The sequence below is a fragment of the Jatropha curcas genome, chromosome 9, assembly GCF_041381405.1.
Source record: "Jatropha curcas cultivar XTBG-Jc1 chromosome 9, XTBG_Jcur_1.0, whole genome shotgun sequence".
Classification (NCBI taxonomy): Eukaryota; Viridiplantae; Streptophyta; class Magnoliopsida; order Malpighiales; family Euphorbiaceae; genus Jatropha; species Jatropha curcas.
The window spans coordinates 6,106,820-6,130,239 of NC_143159.1; the positions used below are offsets into that span (position 1 = coordinate 6,106,820).

Below are 23,420 nucleotides of genomic sequence, written 5' to 3' on the forward strand. Positions count from 1 at the left end.
ACAATTAGTTTATTTTTATTTTTTTAAAATACATTAATTTTTCTTTATATTTACTTCCGTCGCACTATTAGATTCTTTTGTCTAACTTTTATATATTTTTCGTTAAGTAAACAAAAAAACACAGAGGTTAAAGAAGAGATATTAAAATATTATATCAGAAAAATTACAGTGCAATTTCTAGAGTTTGAAAAATACAATTAATTCGTCCCGTGTTTTTTAAAACAATGATATTTTCATCATTTCATAAGGTATTTAACAAAAAAAATATGCAAAAATTGAATGAAATGACCTTATAGTTGATAGAAGTAAAATATAATGACATTTTAATTTATTTTTTAAAAGACAGAGACGAACTAATTGCATTTCACAAATCACAAGAATTGTACTGTAATTTTCCTATAAGTAAGCTTGAACCCAAATTTTAAACTTTAAATGAAATATAAACAAATTAAATTTTCAAATGAATTATATTTTAAAACGCACTAGAAAACACAGCGTTACTTTGATACTTCTTAGTTCTTGCAAGTCACACCTCACCCAAATAGAGATTTATAGGAATTTTCGAGGACTTTCTTTTTGTCATTGAAATCTTATTCCTAATGTCTTCAAAATATTCTCTAATGAATAATTTTTTACATGGTACGTATTCATTGTATATTAAAACCGTGTAACATCATGACTCCTTAAAACAAAGCCTAGCCAATTAGGTCAAATTCTTTTTCTCCAAAAAAAGAAAAAAAGGATCAAATTCTTCAAAATTGAAAATTCTATTCTTGATCATTGTCTCCGATGAATCCGCCAACTTGATGCCATTCCAATTCTCCCTATCTCGGACATAAAATATAACAATCCAGGTTTGTGAAAAAGGTGCATTTTAATGGAATAAAATGACGCACGGTAATAATAATAATATAATACGAAAAGGGTGTATCTCAGCGTGTCATTGGATATTATTCATTTTTTTTTTTTTTTTTTTGGTTTAACTAGAGGTATTCCAGATTCGCTGAGTTATAATTAAATTCTGTTCACATCGAATCGGTCTATTAGAAAAGTAAAATACTCTCAACAAGTATTTATTATATCTATTATCAAATCTTCAATTTCATTTAAAGAAGAAGAATATTCAAACACTTATCCCAACACGCATCTTCTATATTAAGCAAATGCAACACCTTTGAGTAAATCCTACCTTACATTAGTAAGCATAAAATAACGTGGTTAAATATGAAAATGCCTTAGACTAGCAAGATGTTTTGGATAAAACTTTACATATGTACATAGAAAAAATAATTAGTAGAAAAACAATCATCAGTTAAAAAATTTATAGACAAAGAAAATTAATAATTTGTTTAATAATATTAATTGTTATAGTAGCCGTTAGGTGTTCTAATAGCTGTTTTAGCAAAACTGTTAGATGTTAGCTAGCATTTAAAGTAAAAATATTTGATAAAAATAAATGTTTGATTAGGTGTTAGACTTAAAATAACAGAAAATGAAATTAGAATGTTGACTTAAAATTTTAATTTTAAATTATGGCTATAAATCTAAGATGCACTCATTAATAATAATAATAAAAAGAGATGGCCATATAGTAGGAATTTGTGTGGAAGCACTTGTGAAAAAACATGCCATCTTTTCGAAAAAATGATGTAAGGAAAATAACAAGTGTATAATAATTATTAATTAAAAAACAAAAAGGCAAAGCTATAGCTCTAGATTGGTACTCCTTGCTGTGCTCTAAGCCATTGTTTTGATACATAGTTGTTATTTTTTTTTTTATATAAGTGTTAAAAAACAATAGTTTGAATTAGAAAAATGAATTGCATAACATGTAAAAATAACAAAAAAAATAGATTTTTATTTGTTTTTCAATTTATTTTTTATCATAAAAATAAAAATAAAAACCAACTAGACATAGTTTAATTAGTTTTTTCACATCTTGTAAAACATATAAAGGTAAAAAATCGAATCATCTCTACCACAAAAGTTATCCTCTTGCTACATAGTCTACAACTCTCGATTCATCAGACTTTCTATATATCAAAAAGAAAATTAAAATAAGAAATAATGAGATCGATATTCATTAGTACATGAAAATGCCAATCATTTATATATGTGGTTAATTTACCCCATCGGCTAATATGCATATACAGTGGAGTTTGATGGCTATGGCTTTGAACGAGGAAAATTGCGGTGCTCTGTTCATATAATCCGCTCGGCGAAGAAATGTGGTGCTTAGCTTATAAGAAAGTTAAGACTTTAATTAATATTTTTCATTTGAAAAATTCTTATGTATACAAAATTAATTGATTTATTTTTTCTAAATCTATATATTTACCTTTAACTATACTGGAATTTAAGAACTATATAGCACTCCTTGAATATTTATTTTTTATATATAATTTTTATTAATTTTTGTTTATAAAATTCTTAATGTAATTTAAATATTAAGATTTCAAAAATTAGTTATTATCATAATAATAAATATAATAAATATATTAATTAAATTAAAATATTATAATTAGATTCGTTAATTACAGGATTTTAATTGAACTTTCAACCATTAAACTATAGCTAAATAATTCAACACCCGATTATTTCCTATTTTATTCGCCAAGTAACTCAAATTGGAACGATATTAATATCATAAAATAATCTAAATAATATATAGTTAATATCACAATTCATTAAATATTTAACTTACAAGAAAAGGCACTACAAAAAAAACGGCCTTTTGCGACCGACCAATCGGTCGCAAAAGGCCACAAATCGGTCGCTAAATTTTATTTGCGACCGATTTGCGACCGACACACGTCGGTCGCAAAAATGCTGGTCGCAAAAAAAGTTGCGACCGATTTTTTTGTCAGTCGCAAATTAGTGACCGATAAATCGGTCGCAAAATTAAAACAATCGGTCGCAAATTTGGTCGTGTTTTCCTTTAGAAACGCTGTCGCAAATTGGTTGCAGAAAAAGTCCATCGCAATAGTGAAATTCGGTCGCAAAATTGAAAAAAATAAATAAAAATAAATATTATTATAAAATCATAATTTTTTCGCACATGTAAAATTGAACCTAGAACCTAGGTCTCAAGGCATCAGCCTTACCGCTCTTGGCTGGACATCATCTGCATATTATACTAAAAAGATAATGTTTGAGCCTTATTTAGAGTTCTTTTCTTTTATTTGTTAAATAAATCTATTAGTTATAATTAATGTGTTCATAAAACATATTTTTGAATACATTATACATATTTAGACAACCAAAAAGAAAATTGAGTATCCCACAAAATATATTAACCTAGCAAAGAATCATGACATTTTGATTGAATGGAAAAGAAAGAGCTTCTACTAATAAAAGTCTTACAGCTTCTTCTTCTTCTTCTTCTTCTTCTTCTTCTTCTTCTTCTTCTTCTTCTTCTTCACTCTGCCCTTACTTGATCCAATCTCACATGAAGATACAAAAATGTTATGGTGAAAATTATGGTCATACCAATACTGATTTTGCTGCATCTAGATGATTAAGTCGACATGCTCCAAGAAATTCTGGAAGCTCTTCTTCAGTTTCAGCCTACACACAATTTTTATTTTGGATTTTAGGTGTCAAATATATATTTTGCATTATTCAATGAAATAAAATTCACCAAAAATAAGTTCTCGCTTGCTTTTATTTCTTTTTATTTTACTTTTTGTCACGACCCATTTCCATGGACCGGACCGGCACTAGGACCTGGGTGGGCTTAAGGCCCCCGAAGCCCGTAGTAAGCCTATATTATGCAAATCTCATTTACTATTCATAACTGTGGATACAGGCCCAATAATCTATTTCAATTATGTATCACTAGTACAGTTCATCTACAACCCACTAGAATACAATTGCGGAACTCTACCTGTACATTTACATCATCATTTATTTATCGTTTACAGTCTTCTATACTTATGTCTCAACTCCATAGGATTTTTCTTTCTTCTATTACCTGGAAAAAAAATAGGCAGGCAGGAGTGAGCGCCAAACTCAATGAGTAGGGTTAGATAACCCTCTCACCCCACACAATCATACAGATGCTAAAATATTTTTATTTGTTTATCGATTAAATTTATGATCATGCAGTGTCACACAAATGACAATACAACAGCAACCACAATTATTATCACCTTCATATAATCACATCACGTGGAAATTAGTCAGTGGCACCACCTGAAACCCCAACGAGCCGTCCTCACACATGGCTCGCCCTCTCATACATGTGCACCAGGGAGCCGATCCCCCATACGGCCAACTGGTCTAATCCTCACTGACCAGTCCTCTCATTGTTTTTCCATTCTCTCTTTTCTTTTCCATACCAACAGGAGGCAACCCGGTGGTCTCCATCCAATCTAGATCATCAAGTGCTCACAACAGGAGGCCACCCTGCGGGCTACAATCAAATCTAGATTATCAGGTGCGCAACAACAAGATGCCATCCTGTGGTTTTCCATACAATCCATATCATCAGGTGCACACGGGGGCGCCGATCTCCCATTTTCCCGGCCGACGGTCAACTATCACATCATATTCAGGATCCATATCACAAACCGTCCTCACAAACCCATGGTGGTCCACTTCATCCCAATTCCACACAAACAAGGCACAGTATATTCATAGCACAAGTAATCAAACAACTTTCAATATCAACAAATAGTACATCATAATATGGCAATTCAACAAAATAATGCATGCCAACATTTAGCCGTGAATGCATGAATGCAGGCGGATGATACTAGTTATCTAACACTACTCACAGTTCTTTATTGTCCTTTAAAGGACTGTCTTATAGCCACATGCTTCCAGCTTTTGTTCTCGCATTTTGGTATTCCATAAACCTTTAAAATAAACAATAAAATTATAAGTAAAAATTTTAATTTGACAGATTATATTTCTTATTCGTGTATTAGTCTTGGTTATCAGTTATTTAATTCACTTATTAATTTAAACTATATATATATATATATATATATATATATATATATATATATATATATATATATATATATTGGATTTCCTTATTTATTTATTTATTCTAAGTTATTGCCTTTAAATAAAACGTTTAGTTAGTTGTTAAGTAATATTTTATGATAATACTAACATAAATATGAATATTAATAATGATTATAATTTTAGTCGGTATTTAATTTATTAAACTATATATAAATTCATTACTCTTGTTTATTTATTTATTTGTTTATATATTTCAGATAAGTGCCGTTAGTAAATTAATGTTCCATAATAAATTTTATTTTATTTTCTACCAAAATTTCGACAGCACCTCCCCTACAATTCAACTATCCACCAATTAACTCAGTCAATCATTTTATCAAGTTCTCATAGCCCAATCCAGCGGGCAATCAATCCAGTCAATTAGCCCGTCCTTCACATTTATCCACATCAACAATATTTTGTTAATTTTTCTTTAATTCCATAAATCATAATTTCCCAGCAATTTTATTTATTACCAGAATTTAATTTTAATTAATCACGTATATTTTTATTAACCGACGGATCAACACTAAATTAAATTAATTCAACTAATCAAACTTGCTAAATGAAATTATTAGAATTAATTTATACCCGAAATTTAGAAATTTCTGTCGCAGGTTGCTAGATCGGACTTTTACGCGTGCCGGATCGAAACTACGCGCGCTAGAAGCGGCTGGACCACCTGAGGTCGACGCATGAGGGGCTGAGTTGCAGTGGTGGCGCGATCTGGCGGCGGAGTAGCTGGCGGTGCAATGGCAGGCGCGACAGATCTGCTCCTGGTGGTCGGAGGCGCGCTGGAGCTGCAACTAAGCTGAGGCACAACTGACACGTTGAGGCGCTGCTCCTGCCGACGGTGCTCGCCTGGACAGAGGCTAAGAAGAACGGCGAGCGACAGTGAGGAGCGGCAGTGGCGCGCGATGGCTCCGCTTGAACTGGTGGAGGCGCGATCTGCTTCTGCCAGCAACGGAGTCGTAGGCGCAGGAAAGAAAAAGAAAGAAAGAAGAAAAAGAAGAAGAAGAGAGGAGGAGGAGGAGGTCGCGCGATCCAAGGGAAGGAGAAGAGAAAAGAAAAAAAAAAGAAGGCGTTTCTAGAGGGTTCTGGGCCATTCCGGTTCGATTCGAATCGGTTTGGTTCAACTCAATGATTTAGCTCTATTTTTGTTTGACTATCTGGTTTTTCTCTTGGTTTCAAGAAACTTTAAGCCAATTTACGGTTCCTGTTTATCAACAATTAATTATTTACTGAATAACCCCATTTTAGTCTCTTTAATTTGATTTATTTAATTAATTTAATTAAATTTAGGATTACTAATCGGTAAATCTAATTTTTATTATTATTTTAAGTGTTCCAATATCGATTCTAAAAAGTTTAAATTATTTTCAACTAGAAGTTCCGATAACTTGTTTTGGGCTTGAGCCCAACTCGCAATTTAGGCCCAGATTAAAATTACTCGGCACTGAAGCCCATACAGTCGCAAATTCAGATTTTTGATTTATTAAAAATTCAAAAGTTTTGAAAATAAAAATTCAGGCTATTACAATCTCCCCCCCTTAAGACAATTCGTCCTCGAATTGAATATAATACGTAAGAATGAGAATGAACGCATGGGGAATTTTAAAGTCACAAGAAATTGCTTACCAAGGAGACAGCTCAAAAGCGAAAACACAGATCGAGGAAAGGCAGTGACTGGGGTATTTTGAGTGTACTTCTACCGCCAATTATCATATTTAGAACAAAATTTCATTCAATCTATATAGTACCACCTATCTGAAGCTTATAAGAAACTTTATTACCGAAATCGCCATTACTATCATCGAACAGTTACTGAAATCTTTAGAAAATCGTTCTTTAAATAAATAGCTTTCATCTAACCGAGTTTAGCAATAAATGTATAATAGTAATAATAATTTGATTTGAAAAATTAACTTTTATTACGCATTCATTTATGAAAACCAAAGATAATATTTACAAAAGCAAAGTCATGTGAAATTCAATTTATTTATAATGAGAATTGACTCATTTAATTTACATATGTTATGGCCAAATTGTTTACTAATCAAGGTTGAAAAATTGTTATTTTAATCCAAAATTTTAAGAAAATTCTCTTGTAATTTTTCGTTGTCCACACTTTCTATTTAATCGTCGTCCTTACGTCTACTACTTTTTACCATTTATCATTTAACATTTATCTTAACAAATCTCTTAAGTCTCGACTTTAGCAAATCTCTAATTAGCATCATAATACGTAAACTAATTGTTTCACTTTTCATCAAAGTTTTAGAATATAATATCAACTTATCTATCTCACCTGTCTTTAGTTCATCAGTCTTTCTCTTATTTAAGTCTAGCAAGGTATTTATAACTTCCTTAGATTTATTCATTTAACCTTATCGACTCTAGTTTCTCAGGTTAGCACAAGGCCACCTGGTGCTATTATCTCAACCTCAACTAATATCAACTAATAACTGTACATTTCACTAATTTAATAACTATTTTCGAACTTTCCTCTTGAAGTTTAATTGTTTAATACATTTATGGGTTGTTTACATCTACTACTGTTATCATTTTCAGATAGCCCCCTAATCAATTTAAGTCAAAGCATTGTCTCACAGAAGGGTCAACTTCGAATATTCTTTTTCTTTACCGACAACCATCCTGCCAAGATTTAAATTAATTAATTTTAATATTTATCGAAGAGCCCGGAGAAATCAATTGTTACATGTGTAAATTGTATGTTATTAACATATATATATATATATATATATATATTTTTTTTTTTTTTTTTTAACTCTAAAACGTCCCATAAAGTTGAATAATTTTCTTATGATCTGGTAAACTACCTGAAAGTTTAAATTTAAACATCAAGTATCTCTAGTTCTGATTTGTCACAATTCATTACAGTCCATAAGGCATAGTACTAAAAATTTCAGTTCTTAACGTATCTATCTTTAAGTTTTATTGATTTCTATTTCTTATTCTTGAGAAAATTTCTGCCTCGTCAGATTTATTTGTACTAATAGTCTACAATACTAGCTATCTCATGTGAATTTCATCGAATGTGTCTACTAACTAAGGATTTTGAGTAATTTAAGAATCCTCATTTATTAATACTTCCACTGTACATTGTTTCACCATTAGATTAATTGCTGATTCAAAATTCGACTAATGAGTTGGCAACTATATTCTAGGTTGACCATTCTATGGGTAACTGACTGTATATATTAAAAACAATTTAAATTTTTTTTTTTTTTTTTTTTTTTTTTTTTTGTTCATTTTAATCTTTCTTTTATCCTTCATATCTTCTTAGTGTACCCAATCTCATTTAAGTCTTATCGTAAAAGAGCTTAATTATGGGTACATGAATCGTAAAACTAGCATTCTACACGAAATGGAATTCCATCCTAAGGTCATTACTTCTTAAATGTCCTTAGTCTAATTCTTCAATCTCTACTTCAGCATGAGTTATCTTTAACCTTTATCCCTTTCCAAATGTTATTAAATCTTTATTTCATTCTATTTAGCACCTCGATCTAATTTTCGTACTTAATTCTTTAAAGTAGATTTTATATAAGTTTTCTTATAAGTAACTTAGATTAATAAATGATATTAGTCCTTTCTACAGAACTCTCTACCTAGATACATCCAATTACCTTAATTTGTTAAGTTTGTTTTCCTATAGCATGCATGTTTCTTTCCATTTGAATTTTATTTATTTATTCATTTATTATTATTGTTATATATATATATATATACTCTGATTAATTCATTCCCTATTTACGATTTAAAGTTATTCATCATCTTCTACATTCATTTTATTATAATAGATTCATGAACTTAGTCTAGCCCATTAAGTATCCCATATGTGCTAGGATCTTAATTATATAATGTCTAATAAATTTATTACAAACTGAACTTTCACCTTATTAATTTTTTGATTATACCAACTATCCCTTCATACTAATTTCTACAAAGGAAGTTTTACCTGCTTCTTTATCTTATTCAGTTAGTCTGCCTCACCTCAGTATTACCTATCCCGTTAAAATTATTTTCTTCACCTGTAATCACATAATTAATTTACCTTCTTTTATTTTGCTTTAATTACTCCATTTAAATTTTGTATAGCGAGATTTGCCCAATCAAGTACCTTTTATTGTACTTAGACACAAATTATTGTTTCCATGTCTAACTCTATTTAATTTTTCCAATAAGTCTCTATTCTCCTTAAGGTTATACTTAAGTAATTTACAAATTTTCTCTTTTTACATCCTTAAGTTTCGCCTTGGTTAGTTGAGGATTTCTTGTCTAGTATGATTATTTGTCCTAAATCCTCCTTTACTAACCCTTAATTTAATGTAAATTACAATTTCCACTTTGTAATCCCTAACCGTAACATTTCTAAAATTTGATTTCTATATTAATTGAAATTATCATTCAAATTCATATTCCATGCCATTAATTATTAATTTATCATTATTGATTCTGTAAGCCTAATTTAGTCCTCGGGATAGACAATATGATAAAAATAAATCAAACATGCAATCATTGTGAGTAATTTAAAATTCTAAAATCAAATAAATTTGTGACATGCCGACAGAACAATAAAACCAAAAAAAATTAATTGCAACTTCAAAACAATTTCTAATAAGCAAATAATAAAACATTTTTCTCAAATCATAGTTCAAATAAATTCACTTTCGTATTGTCTTTAAAACTTCGAATTCTTTTCTAAATTATTTCAAATAATTTTCGAAGCAGTGTCTCTTGTCGAATCATGGTGTACTGGGTGATCAGGCCATTACACCAATTTTCAACTGATCTTCTGCTTCAAAATTGGATGGAGGGGACTTAGCAAAACTCAAAGTATTTATTTTATAAACGTCAGTTACCCAAACATTTTTATAATTTACTATTATTTATGTATCTTTAGTTCTCATCCTAAGTTTCATATAGATTTCCTTCCATCCTCGTGCACGATGCGTCCACCGGCACTAAAATGGAATTCAATCCAGACTACACCTCCTTTGTTGGTTACGGCCGATCCCAACATAGGAGCTCTATATTTAATTTCCTATGTTCCGCAATTGATTCCTAAGGCCCAACTTATGCTCTGATACCAACTTTGTCACGACCCATTTCCATGGACCGGACCGGCACTAGGACCTGGGTGGGCTTAAGGCCCCCGAAGCCCGTAGTAAGCCTATATTATGCAAATCTCATTTACTATTCATAACTGTGGATACAGGCCCAATAATCTATTTCAATTATGTATCACTAGTACAGTTCATCTACAACCCACTAGAATACAATTGCGGAACTCTACCTGTACATTTACATCATCATTTATTTATCGTTTACAGTCTTCTATACTTATGTCTCAACTCCATAGGATTTTTCTTTCTTCTATTACCTGGAAAAAAAATAGGCAGGCAGGAGTGAGCGCCAAACTCAATGAGTAGGGTTAGATAACCCTCTCACCCCACACAATCATACAGATGCTAAAATATTTTTATTTGTTTATCGATTAAATTTATGATCATGCAGTGTCACACAAATGACAATACAACAGCAACCACAATTATTATCACCTTCATATAATCACATCACGTGGAAATTAGTCAGTGGCACCACCTGAAACCCCAACGAGCCGTCCTCACACATGGCTCGCCCTCTCATACATGTGCACCAGGGAGCCGATCCCCCATACGGCCAACTGGTCTAATCCTCACTGACCAGTCCTCTCATTGTTTTTCCATTCTCTCTTTTCTTTTCCATACCAACAGGAGGCAACCCGGTGGTCTCCATCCAATCTAGATCATCAAGTGCTCACAACAGGAGGCCACCCTGCGGGCTACAATCAAATCTAGATTATCAGGTGCGCAACAACAAGATGCCATCCTGTGGTTTTCCATACAATCCATATCATCAGGTGCACACGGGGGCGCCGATCTCCCATTTTCCCGGCCGACGGTCAACTATCACATCATATTCAGGATCCATATCACAAACCGTCCTCACAAACCCATGGTGGTCCACTTCATCCCAATTCCACACAAACAAGGCACAGTATATTCATAGCACAAGTAATCAAACAACTTTCAATATCAACAAATAGTACATCATAATATGGCAATTCAACAAAATAATGCATGCCAACATTTAGCCGTGAATGCATGAATGCAGGCGGATGATACTAGTTATCTAACACTACTCACAGTTCTTTATTGTCCTTTAAAGGACTGTCTTATAGCCACATGCTTCCAGCTTTTGTTCTCGCATTTTGGTATTCCATAAACCTTTAAAATAAACAATAAAATTATAAGTAAAAATTTTAATTTGACAGATTATATTTCTTATTCGTGTATTAGTCTTGGTTATCAGTTATTTAATTCACTTATTAATTTAAACTATATATATATATATATATATATATATATATATATATATATATATATATATATATATATTGGATTTCCTTATTTATTTATTTATTCTAAGTTATTGCCTTTAAATAAAACGTTTAGTTAGTTGTTAAGTAATATTTTATGATAATACTAACATAAATATGAATATTAATAATGATTATAATTTTAGTCGGTATTTAATTTATTAAACTATATATAAATTCATTACTCTTGTTTATTTATTTATTTGTTTATATATTTCAGATAAGTGCCGTTAGTAAATTAATGTTCCATAATAAATTTTATTTTATTTTCTACCAAAATTTCGACAGCACCTCCCCTACAATTCAACTATCCACCAATTAACTCAGTCAATCATTTTATCAAGTTCTCATAGCCCAATCCAGCGGGCAATCAATCCAGTCAATTAGCCCGTCCTTCACATTTATCCACATCAACAATATTTTGTTAATTTTTCTTTAATTCCATAAATCATAATTTCCCAGCAATTTTATTTATTACCAGAATTTAATTTTAATTAATCACGTATATTTTTATTAACCGACGGATCAACACTAAATTAAATTAATTCAACTAATCAAACTTGCTAAATGAAATTATTAGAATTAATTTATACCCGAAATTTAGAAATTTCTGTCGCAGGTTGCTAGATCGGACTTTTACGCGTGCCGGATCGAAACTACGCGCGCTAGAAGCGGCTGGACCACCTGAGGTCGACGCATGAGGGGCTGAGTTGCAGTGGTGGCGCGATCTGGCGGCGGAGTAGCTGGCGGTGCAATGGCAGGCGCGACAGATCTGCTCCTGGTGGTCGGAGGCGCGCTGGAGCTGCAACTAAGCTGAGGCACAACTGACACGTTGAGGCGCTGCTCCTGCCGACGGTGCTCGCCTGGACAGAGGCTAAGAAGAACGGCGAGCGACAGTGAGGAGCGGCAGTGGCGCGCGATGGCTCCGCTTGAACTGGTGGAGGCGCGATCTGCTTCTGCCAGCAACGGAGTCGTAGGCGCAGGAAAGAAAAAGAAAGAAAGAAGAAAAAGAAGAAGAAGAGAGGAGGAGGAGGAGGTCGCGCGATCCAAGGGAAGGAGAAGAGAAAAGAAAAAAAAAAGAAGGCGTTTCTAGAGGGTTCTGGGCCATTCCGGTTCGATTCGAATCGGTTTGGTTCAACTCAATGATTTAGCTCTATTTTTGTTTGACTATCTGGTTTTTCTCTTGGTTTCAAGAAACTTTAAGCCAATTTACGGTTCCTGTTTATCAACAATTAATTATTTACTGAATAACCCCATTTTAGTCTCTTTAATTTGATTTATTTAATTAATTTAATTAAATTTAGGATTACTAATCGGTAAATCTAATTTTTATTATTATTTTAAGTGTTCCAATATCGATTCTAAAAAGTTTAAATTATTTTCAACTAGAAGTTCCGATAACTTGTTTTGGGCTTGAGCCCAACTCGCAATTTAGGCCCAGATTAAAATTACTCGGCACTGAAGCCCATACAGTCGCAAATTCAGATTTTTGATTTATTAAAAATTCAGGCTATTACACTTTTCTAGGAAATCTGATATTTAGTAAAACTGAAATCTATATGTTGAAAATTTTATTAAATGAATAATATAAGTGCTGAAATTTCTAACTGTAAATGTACTCAAAACTAAAAAATTTTAAATGGTATTAAAGAGTGAGAAATTTTCTTTTTTACCTGTATCAGAAATGCCATTTCTATGACCAAATTGTTCAAGTATCCAAGAACAAGATTGACCACTCCTCTTTGCAACTGTGGAAGATCGAACATCGATTTCGAGCTGAAAATTATCAGACATTTGAATAATTAAGCATTTTTAACTCAAATACTAATATTAGGATTAATACTTAATTTTCGAGCTGAACAATGCTTTTACATTACATTTGAATAATACTTAATTTTGATTACATTACATTTGCTTAACAGACATATTCCGAACGTAATAGAGTTCTATAATAACCTGAACAATGCTTTCTGGACGACCACCGAGATCATCTTCTCGTTGATCAGATCTCAACCAATCTGCACCAACCATTTGCATCAAAGTGCCCTTTGCTTTTACCTGAACAAAATCCAAAATAAAAAAACAAATTCAAGTAAAGTAATAAATTCTGAACAAATTATATATACTAGAAATGATACCTTTTCATGATAACAGTAACAATATTAATAATAATAATAACAGTAACAATAATAATAATAATAATAATAATAATAATAATAATAATAATAATAAAAGTAACAATAATAATAATAATAATAATAATAATAATAATAATAACAACAGTAACAATAATAATAATAATAAATAATAATAATAAATAATAATAATAATAACAGTACCTAATTCCTAATCTAACTATCAAATACACAAACAAATATACCAAAAATTATGTCCAAATACACAGAAATCGCAAAATAAAAAAATAAAAAAAAATTGCAAAATACCTCAACTTGTGTCCAAATAGCAATGGAGTGACCGGAGGGGCTGGAGCGGCGTTAGGAGGGGCTGGCGCAGCGTCAGGCAAGCTGGAACGGTGTCAGGAGGGGCTGGAGCGGCGCTGCAAACGAAGGAGAGGAAAGGAGGAGGAGAAGAAAGAAAGAAGAAGAAAGAAGAAGGAGGGTGTCTAGCGTTTAAAGCCCTAAAATTTGCGACCGACTAGTCGGTCGCAAATTTAATTAATATCGGTCGCAATTTTTAACTATGCGATGTCGTTTTACTTCACAATAAAATTATGACCGATTTGTGACCGATTTGCGACTCCAATAATCGGTCGCAAATAGGTTGTAGAATTTATTCCTAATTTTGAAGCGCGCAATTTTGCGACGAAATAACATGTAGTCGCAAATCGGTCGCAAAATCGGTCGCAAATCGGTCGCAAATTGGTCGCAAACTGAAAAATAAACTCGCGGGAATTTTTAGCGCTACAATTAGCGACTGTTTGTCCATAGGTCGCAAGTCGGTCGCAAAATTGCGACCGATTTGAGTCGGTCGCAAAAATCGGTCGCAAATTGGCGCTTTTTTTGTAGTGAGGCATACATATTATTATTTATACAATTTAATAATATGTAACATGCATATAATATGTTTTTATTAATATATATATATATAGACACACATAACGTTATTAGAAATTGTACGTAAAAATAATATTTCTCTTTGATTTTCTTTTTCTGTTATATGTTGATTCTATATTTTATATATGTACAAGTTTCAGGTATAATAATTATTTTTTTAATTTTAAAAATACTGAATACTGAAATTCATTTTATTAATAGAATTTTGTTAAAATATTAACTTATTAATATTTATTTTATTTCTTGGTCGATAGAATTTTAATTTAAGTAGAAAATAAATATAATCAATAAAAATAAATATTATATTAAAAATAATTAATTTATTTTTTAAACTAATAAAATTAAAATTTTTTAAGATTTTTTTGTTAATCTATAATAAATTTAGCTGGTGTATTTTACCAATACTAATTAAATATTATTAAAAATTATTTAAAAAAATTTATGAAGATGCTAAAATTAATGACTAATTAAATATAAAATATAAGTAAGTATTTTCCATAATCTATCCGCAATTTGATTCTAATTGATTGCCTGCTAATCACAACCGTTGTTATTATAATACTTGGAAGAAAAAGTAGCATAAAAATAAAAAATATACTTTATGCATGGGCTGTGATTTGAAATTCAATGTCTATGGTGCTATATTTTATAGGATAAATAATTTTTTCTACCACAGCTGACACCTGCACATTACTCCACTAGTTGTTAGAAATATTTGCATAATTTTATTAGTACTTTCGTAATTTCAAAACTAGAATTAAAATTTATTATTAATTCACTCAAAGCTCTAATGCACGTGAGATGGGATTATCAATTGCTGCATGTTTACCATGAACTTAACAATTTTCATTTGCTTTCTTCTCATTCTAATAATCTATCATCTTTGTTTCTCCATAATGATGTAGGAATTTCTTATAATTGTTAAAGTGTTTTCTTTCTCCCTTTTATTTTAATCGATCAAATACAGTCTTTTTGATTTTCTTATTTATATATCTAAATTGTAGGAGTTTTCATCAATTTAATAAATAAAGGGGAGAGCTATCATACTGTATACTCCAAAACATTCTTTCGGTCCTTCTAGCTTCACGATGAATTTAAATTTGAATAAAAATATAAAGAAAAACAAAATTAATAAAAAAATAGAATAGACCAATTCTAATTATCTAAATTCCGTTAAAGAGTCAAGATTGTCTGATATTGGATAAACAATAGCAAAATCAATGACGTTACTACAAGCAATTGACAACATTTACAAATCTTCCTCCCATAGCTTTTTTTTGGTTTAAAGCTAAATAAATTCCTTTGCGTTCTCTGTATCTCTTAATTATATGTTATTATATATTAATTATTACAATTTAAATATATTGAATTAGAGCCAATAATTATATTATATACCAAAATTCTTGGTAGGCATATAATTGACCAATCCCTATATATATTTGTAGCATACCAAAAAATAAACAAACACAAAAATCTTCCATAACAAGACATTTGAAACCATTAAATGAAAGCAACGGCACAAAAGAATTTGGAATCCAACCCTCTCAATATGCTTATTGAGTTTTATTATTTTTTGGTTTAATATTTGTATTTTGTTTCAAATAAAAATTAAAAAGATAAGAATATGGAATCTCCCTTTCCAAGATTCCAGTAGTTTCATCCATTCACCCTATTAATAGAGTAATCTTAAATATTATATTATTTTTGACTAAATACAGAAATTTAATCTTAAATTTTACAATTTTACTCCTATGCTATATTGGATTTTATATGTCATACTATTAAAGTTCCTATATATATTGATATGTATTTCATATATGTATATACATGGTTGTTTTATAATAAAATTTTTATTTTAATTTCTTCTGGAAAAGAAAAACTACCCAGCAAATCTCAGTTGGATTTTTTACCAGTTAAAATAATATAGCTATTTGGAATCCCATCTACAATCATGTCAAAGTCCCTTGTTTATAGCAAATTTAATCGGATTGACGAGTTCACTTCTGAAATTTTATCATCGAGAAATATTTAATATTTGGAGTTTATTAATAGCAAATTATTATATTGAAAGATCTAATTCAGATTGAATGACTATATTTCACAAATATCCTAATGGCTGAATAATTTATTTTCACATTTCAAAAAAAAAAAAAAAGAATAATTTATTTTCAAGTTAACCAATTGAAATAAAAAAAATTTCAATTAAATTTAAATATATAAAAATAAAAAAAGTATAAAACTACAACAAATTTACAAATGTTAGTCCTGTTAATTATTATTTTTTGAACAGTTAGTCCAATTAATTAAACTGATATACTTTGAATAATTCATAAATTTTAATTAACGTGAAAGATTTAATTTCTTTCAAATTGTTAAAATAATCATAATATATCACAAAAACAAAAATAAGTGCCAGATTCCAGTGTTTGGTATACAAAGAGAGGGAATATTCATTCTTCTTCCATGATGCTTACACGTGTTGAGAGATCACTTCCGGTTTTCAGCTATATTAGTGGGGCCATCAAACAGATAATTTGGAGAAAATAGTCGAATACTGCTTGTTAACGTGTACCAGAAAACACAGGATCAATTCACGTTGAGATAGATATAAGAGGAAAATTTTATCTACAGCGAATTTATGACTTCACTTATGAATTAAATTAATAAAAATAATATTTTTAATTAAAATGAAAGTATTTCTGATTATATATTAAAAAAAATTATAATATTTTTAAAAAATTCTTTCTGTATTAATTTGTTATATAAACTTGGCTATGAATCCGTTGAAGCAAATAATTTTATATAATTGCCTAACAACGATTAGTTTTGACCAAAGGAAGTCAAAGTTTGATTGCGTGACACGTGGCAGAATTCGGCACCGCATCTGAATTCTGAACCTCCTGAGCAGTGTAACAATTAGAACCTGCAAATGCGTACGTGCTGTCGGCACGTCTACTGAAGCTGACTGTTGTTTTTCTGCTGTTGCGCTTGTCATCAACACCGTTTAAAAAGGTTTATTGATCAGTGACCGTAGATTTTCAGACTGCCATTAGACACGTCATTGTCTGTACACCTTGTTTGGATGAGGGAGGAAAGAAAATAAAGAGAAAAAAACAGTAACAAAAAATTCTATTTTCTTTGTTATTTCCTCTCCCCTGTTTGGATAATAGAAATTCCAATATTTTTTTGTTGTTTTCAAATCTATGACTTTACAATTTTAACCTTTTTTATGTATCTTTAAACTTATAATATGAATGGGCCTTATTACAATTATATATGAACAGTGTCATTTTGACTCAAATATGCTTATTTTCTTTTCAATTTAAAGAGATTTTGCAATTTTGTGATTTTAAGAGAAACGTTATACACATTTTCCTTCAATATTCTTGTCAAACACTTCCTTTCCCTTAATATTTTACTCCCATCCAAACGCAGCAGTAGGGCCTAATTAGGTTGGATTACAGGTGTGAGATTGATTATTTTTGGTATGGGATGTCAGCATGCTCGTACGGGCATCTTGTTGTCTCCTTGCCATTTCCAGCCTATAACTTACATCATTTTGGTAAATAAAAATTACCTCCAGTATAATTAAAGTCATTAATTATTCAGTTTACTTTATCATAATAGAGCTGTTAAAAATCCAAACTGAGCGATCCGGTTGGATTTTGAACAATCTTAACTACAGTAATAAGATAATTAATAAATAACTAATGAAATAGATAATTGGGTTGTATAAGCGGAATATTGAACACAGCAATTTTAGATTCTAAATACAATTATTTTTAATGTTAAATAATGATTTAGTACTCCTTCTGTTTTTTTATATAGAAAAATTTTCATTTTAGATATTTTTTTTATATAAAAAATTCTGCCTAATTCAGTAATTTTAGAAATCATGTGAATGCTAAAAACTATCTTCCTTTATTTTAGTCATTTTAAAGTTTTTAATGTAAAAATATAGATACCATTAATGTAAATAAATTTTAAAGAATAGATTTTTTACATCAATTTTCATTAAAAAAAAAACTCTGCTTGTATAAATTATATGAACATAGATTAAAATGAAATTTACTCCACTACTTAAGTTGGAGATGTTTGGTTAAATTAACTAACTTTTTAAAAATAATGTTTTGTCAAATTTCAAATATTTGAAGGATAAGAAGTTGCTTTAACAACGAAATGATTACATTCCGAAGAGCGAGTCAAACTTGAAATTTAGATGTGATCATGTAAGTAAACACATTGGAGAAAACAATATATGGTTTAGCCTTTGTAATGATGATAAACATTTTTTTTTTTCCATTAAAGTACATTTTTACTGGAGAGAAAAAAGAAAAAGGGTCAGTAAGACAAATTTTAGCGTGCAGCCTCTTCAGTGAATTCAGCAAAGACAAACTCTACGTTTCAACTAACTTGACCCCTTCTTTTTCTTTGCAACCAAACAAATTCTCAATCATTCACTGTTCGAAAGAGAGATGATAGATAACTTACGACAGACATTCATCTTTTACGCTTGAGCGATTTATATGTATAGATATCATCTCCTATTAGCTAAAAAGGGGAGATAAAATATTTCATATATATGTTTTCTCTTTGGTATAATTGCCGGAAAGTTTAATCTACTCGTATAATAGAGCATAAAGATTTTCATCCTCTTAGTGAAGTGAGCTTTTCAAAATTGAATTTGTTTTCTCGTTATTATAGAAACTGAAATTGTTTATCCAACAGATTGATATATATATATATATATATATATATATATATATATATATATATATATATATATATATATGTTAATCAAGGTTTACATATTATATTATATTGTTTTACATATTATAAACAATTTAAAAGTATTAATTGTAAAATTATTTATTAAACCCTCCATCTCCCATGATATATGTAAAATACTTCAGGTTTCTATTGTAAAAACTTATTGGAAGTATTTATTCATATTTCATCGCGTACATAAAGTTACCTGTATGTTATTTTTGCAAACATTTTAAATTTTATAGAAAACCTATTGACTAAGTCTATAAAATTACTAAATTTTGGTAATGGTATATATATTTTCATATTAGCTATAATAGGTTTTAGTTTTTTATTTTTTACATATAACATATTAATTTGATATGTAATTAGTGTAACTGTGAGAATTTAATTATACATTTTTTACATGAATTGAATAATTTAATAAATTTGATTTTATGAATTTAACTAATGAGTTAAAATAAAAGTTAAAAATGCTATAAATTTTTTCTAAAACAAAAATATTGTGGTCAATTTTTTAACAAATATAATTCATTAATAATAATAATAATAATAATACAAATTTTTATAAATATTCAATTAAATCAAACATAGAACTTACTATCATAATTATAAAAAAAATTACAGGTGTTTCAACAATTCAAAATAATTATCTATATTTTTTTTTAATAATATAATTAAAATTAAAAAAAAAATTTGGGTCGAAGATGATATAAAACCCTAGGTTGACAGTAGCTATAAAAAACATGATTTTCCTTGAAAGTTAAAAAAAAAAAAAAAAAAACATAGAACATGATAAGATTAAGACCTATGAATCCGCTTTTTAATTCGTTGGTGGTAAGCATAAAGCATGTGCTTTTTGACTACTCAACAAATGATGAGTCAAGAAGAAGACCCATCAAAACCCAATTATTCTTAACCATCGTCTAATCAAAGATCTTTGCATGCGCGCGAGCACGCAAATCTATAGATATGGAGAGAGATAGAGATTGACATAGAGTCGATGAGACCACCCTCCATTTCTAAATTTAACTATTGATATATATATATATATATATATATATATAAATATAATTTTAAAATTTAAAGACTTATAAGTTGGTTTTATTTTCATATAAAATTGATCTTCTAATAGATAAGTCCTTTTTTAAATAAACTTAATTACCAAAACCTTTTAAATTCAATGTTTTTATTTTTTGAAAAAAAAATTCAATTTTTTTGGTTATTAAATTTTATCATAAAATTTTTAATTTTGATAATTTCATGCAACATCTTTAAATTTTATATATCACAAATTTAATTTCATAAGTGTGATTATATCTAAAATTATATACATATATGAATTTGAATCATTTTTAGTCGAGAATATACAATATTAGGATCTATTTATTTCCGTAGAATAATTTACAGGAAAATAATTTACAGGAAAATACTTTTCACAATTTTCAAAATACTTTTCACAATTTTTCGTTGTTTGGACGCTTAAGAAAATAAGTCAACAGAAAATATTTTTCTAGTAAAAAAAAAATTAAATTATTTTTTAAGAAAAATAACTTTCTATTTTCGAAAGAGTAAAACATTTTTTCGAATATTAATAAGCTTTATAAATCTATATTTTTTAAATTTATTGATCTTCCTCTGCCTCTCTGAATGGGATCCCATTAGCACTAAGCTTGTAAGTAGGGTGGTTGGTGGAATATTATAAGAAATAGAATAATGGTTGCTAGCTTCGTAGCATCACTCACAATCATTAGTTTGATCTGCAATAATCATTCAATCTTATATTATTACATTTTATAAATGTGTTTAATATTCTAGTTTAAGGAATAATATCAATTTGTAATCTTTATTATACTGTTTCCTCTTTATCTCAAAACATTAACCTCGTCATTTTGATTCTCTCTCTGCTGTATTAACCTTGGTCCACCATGCCTGCCAGCCATGTGATTATGCAAAGGATGTCTTTGACTGATCCTATTCCTTTCTTCTACATTTTCCTCTACAGAGATGGTGATGCTCTCTCTCTCTCTCTCAATGTGAACTCCACAACCTTTTTTTTTTTTTTTTTTTTTAATTCTCCTCAACCCTTTTCCCATTTCTTTATGTTGCAACTTTGTTTGTTGTATAATGCACAAAAGGAGTCATTCACGTGCAATTCATATGGGTAGTAATATTCATTCAATCCAAAATATACACCTTCAATTATCTCCCACCTATCCAACATTTATGGATACCAAGACCTAGCTTAGTGATAAAATGTATATAGTCTGATAATAGATTCATTCCATTCTCCAATGCTTACCAAAAAAAAAAAAACTAAGCAACATTTATGATTTGGTCTGCCAATCAAATATATTCTGATTGATTTTTTTTACTAACATGAAGAGTGAAAAATGCAGGCTTAAATCATAATTATAAAAATTTTCACAATTTCAGTGAGTTTGAGAGAAAGTCTACCTATTAAATATATACTTTATAAATATACATATTTTAGTCATTTTTATCCCGCAATAATTATTAATCTCTGGAAGAAAAATATTCTCAAGAAATGACTTAGTTTTATTATAATTGTAATATTAATTAATAATTATTTTCTAGGCGTTGGAGCATCAGCTTTCATTATAACGTTGTAAGTCGCTTTTATATGTGACGCGTTTGGTCGTGGGACATGAAAATATAAGATTTTAGTATCTGGTTGAGACATGAATCTTATATTCTGTTCCACCTTAAGGGGCATTTAGTTATCCGAATTCAATATTTTTGTGAAAAAATTTATTTTTCTAAGAAATTAAATTTCCAATAAAAATTATTTAAGAAGGTTGAATTATCATCTAACAATTTTAGAGAAGTAAGATAACATACACACATATATGCAACAAAAAAATTTATAATAACCAATTAAGATGAAATATAGATATTGTTTAAAAACTACTTAATAAATATAACTTACTAATATATAATCTCCTAAAATAAAATATAATTTTAATTATGGTAAGTAATATTATGTAAAAAAAGTTATACTTGACTAAATATTTAAAATTAAGATATTAATATTATTTTATTTTTGAAAATAAAACCTTTTATATACTATTTTATTTGTTGAATTTTTCCAATTTTATTTAGGAGATCATCCATTTGGTAGGTTATACTCTATCTTAGTAATGTTTTAGAAATTTCATATTAATACCTATGTATATAATTATGTTATCTTTGTAGATTAAGTAAATATTTAAACTTTCCTTCCAAAAAAAAAAAAAAAGTAAATATGTAAACTATGAGGGAGTAAGGGCAATAATATAATTTATTATGTTATTTTAATTTTCCACAATTTAACAAAACATAATTACCTTTGTTGAAAATTTTTTATTATCAACCGAACAAGAAATCCAAATTCCTATAGTTACTTTCTGCAATTTTTACTTTTCTAAAAAGTAAATTTGTATATAGAAATATTGAATTCCGTTAGTTAACCAAACACCTTTTTTATGTTCTAATACCACGTTTTTCTTTCTTTACAACATCTTTGCTTTTTTTTATAAATTACAAAATTTATTTTTGATAAAGTTACTTATTTTTCATTATATTTTCTATTTATATAAATCTAGTATGATTTTATTTATTTAAATTATTTAAGTATCAAAATCATTTCTATTAAAATTTATTTATTTTTTCCGTTGTCTTTTCCATCTACGTAAATATTACATAACTTAATTCACTCCCTCAACTCAAACTCTAAACAGTAAATTAACATTAATGTTTTCACTATGCTATATAAAAATTATCACTCTATAAAGCCTCAATACATGTCAATGATTATTGCACAAAATTAGCAATTATCGGAACAAAATTTAGTATAGCTGCTCTCAATCTTCAACCATTAATAATAAACGAGAGAATTGATAATTAGAAGTGATTTTTAATATCATCCATTAGCAGGAAAGCAAATACAACTGTATCTAAAAAACGAATAGCTTTAAAATAATAATAATAATAATAATGAATTATTTTCTGTTCCTAGAAAATAAAAAATTAAGAATATACAACTACACAGAAACGGATCCTCATTTGTTGTCCAGATATTTATTTTATAGGTGTTTATTGATTACCAAAATTCAACTCTC

At 29.1% G+C, this 23,420-nt stretch overlaps 2 long non-coding RNA genes across 2 annotated transcripts; both read right to left on the minus strand.

The window, feature by feature from the left end:
- Window positions 1-3,768: 3,768 nt before the first annotated feature.
- LOC149493520 (uncharacterized) lies at window positions 3,769-5,977 on the minus strand. The gene is made up of 3 exons (XR_016322451.1): window positions 5,605-5,977; window positions 4,779-4,859; window positions 3,769-3,973 (listed from the first exon to the last, which is right to left on the minus strand). It is a non-coding gene; the product is annotated as an uncharacterized LOC149493520 (long non-coding RNA).
- Window positions 5,978-10,215: 4,238 nt separating this feature from the next.
- LOC149493521 (uncharacterized) lies at window positions 10,216-12,424 on the minus strand. Its single transcript, XR_016322446.1, has 3 exons — window positions 12,052-12,424; window positions 11,226-11,306; window positions 10,216-10,420 (listed from the first exon to the last, which is right to left on the minus strand). It is a non-coding gene; the product is annotated as an uncharacterized LOC149493521 (long non-coding RNA).
- Window positions 12,425-23,420: the final 10,996 nt, after the last annotated feature.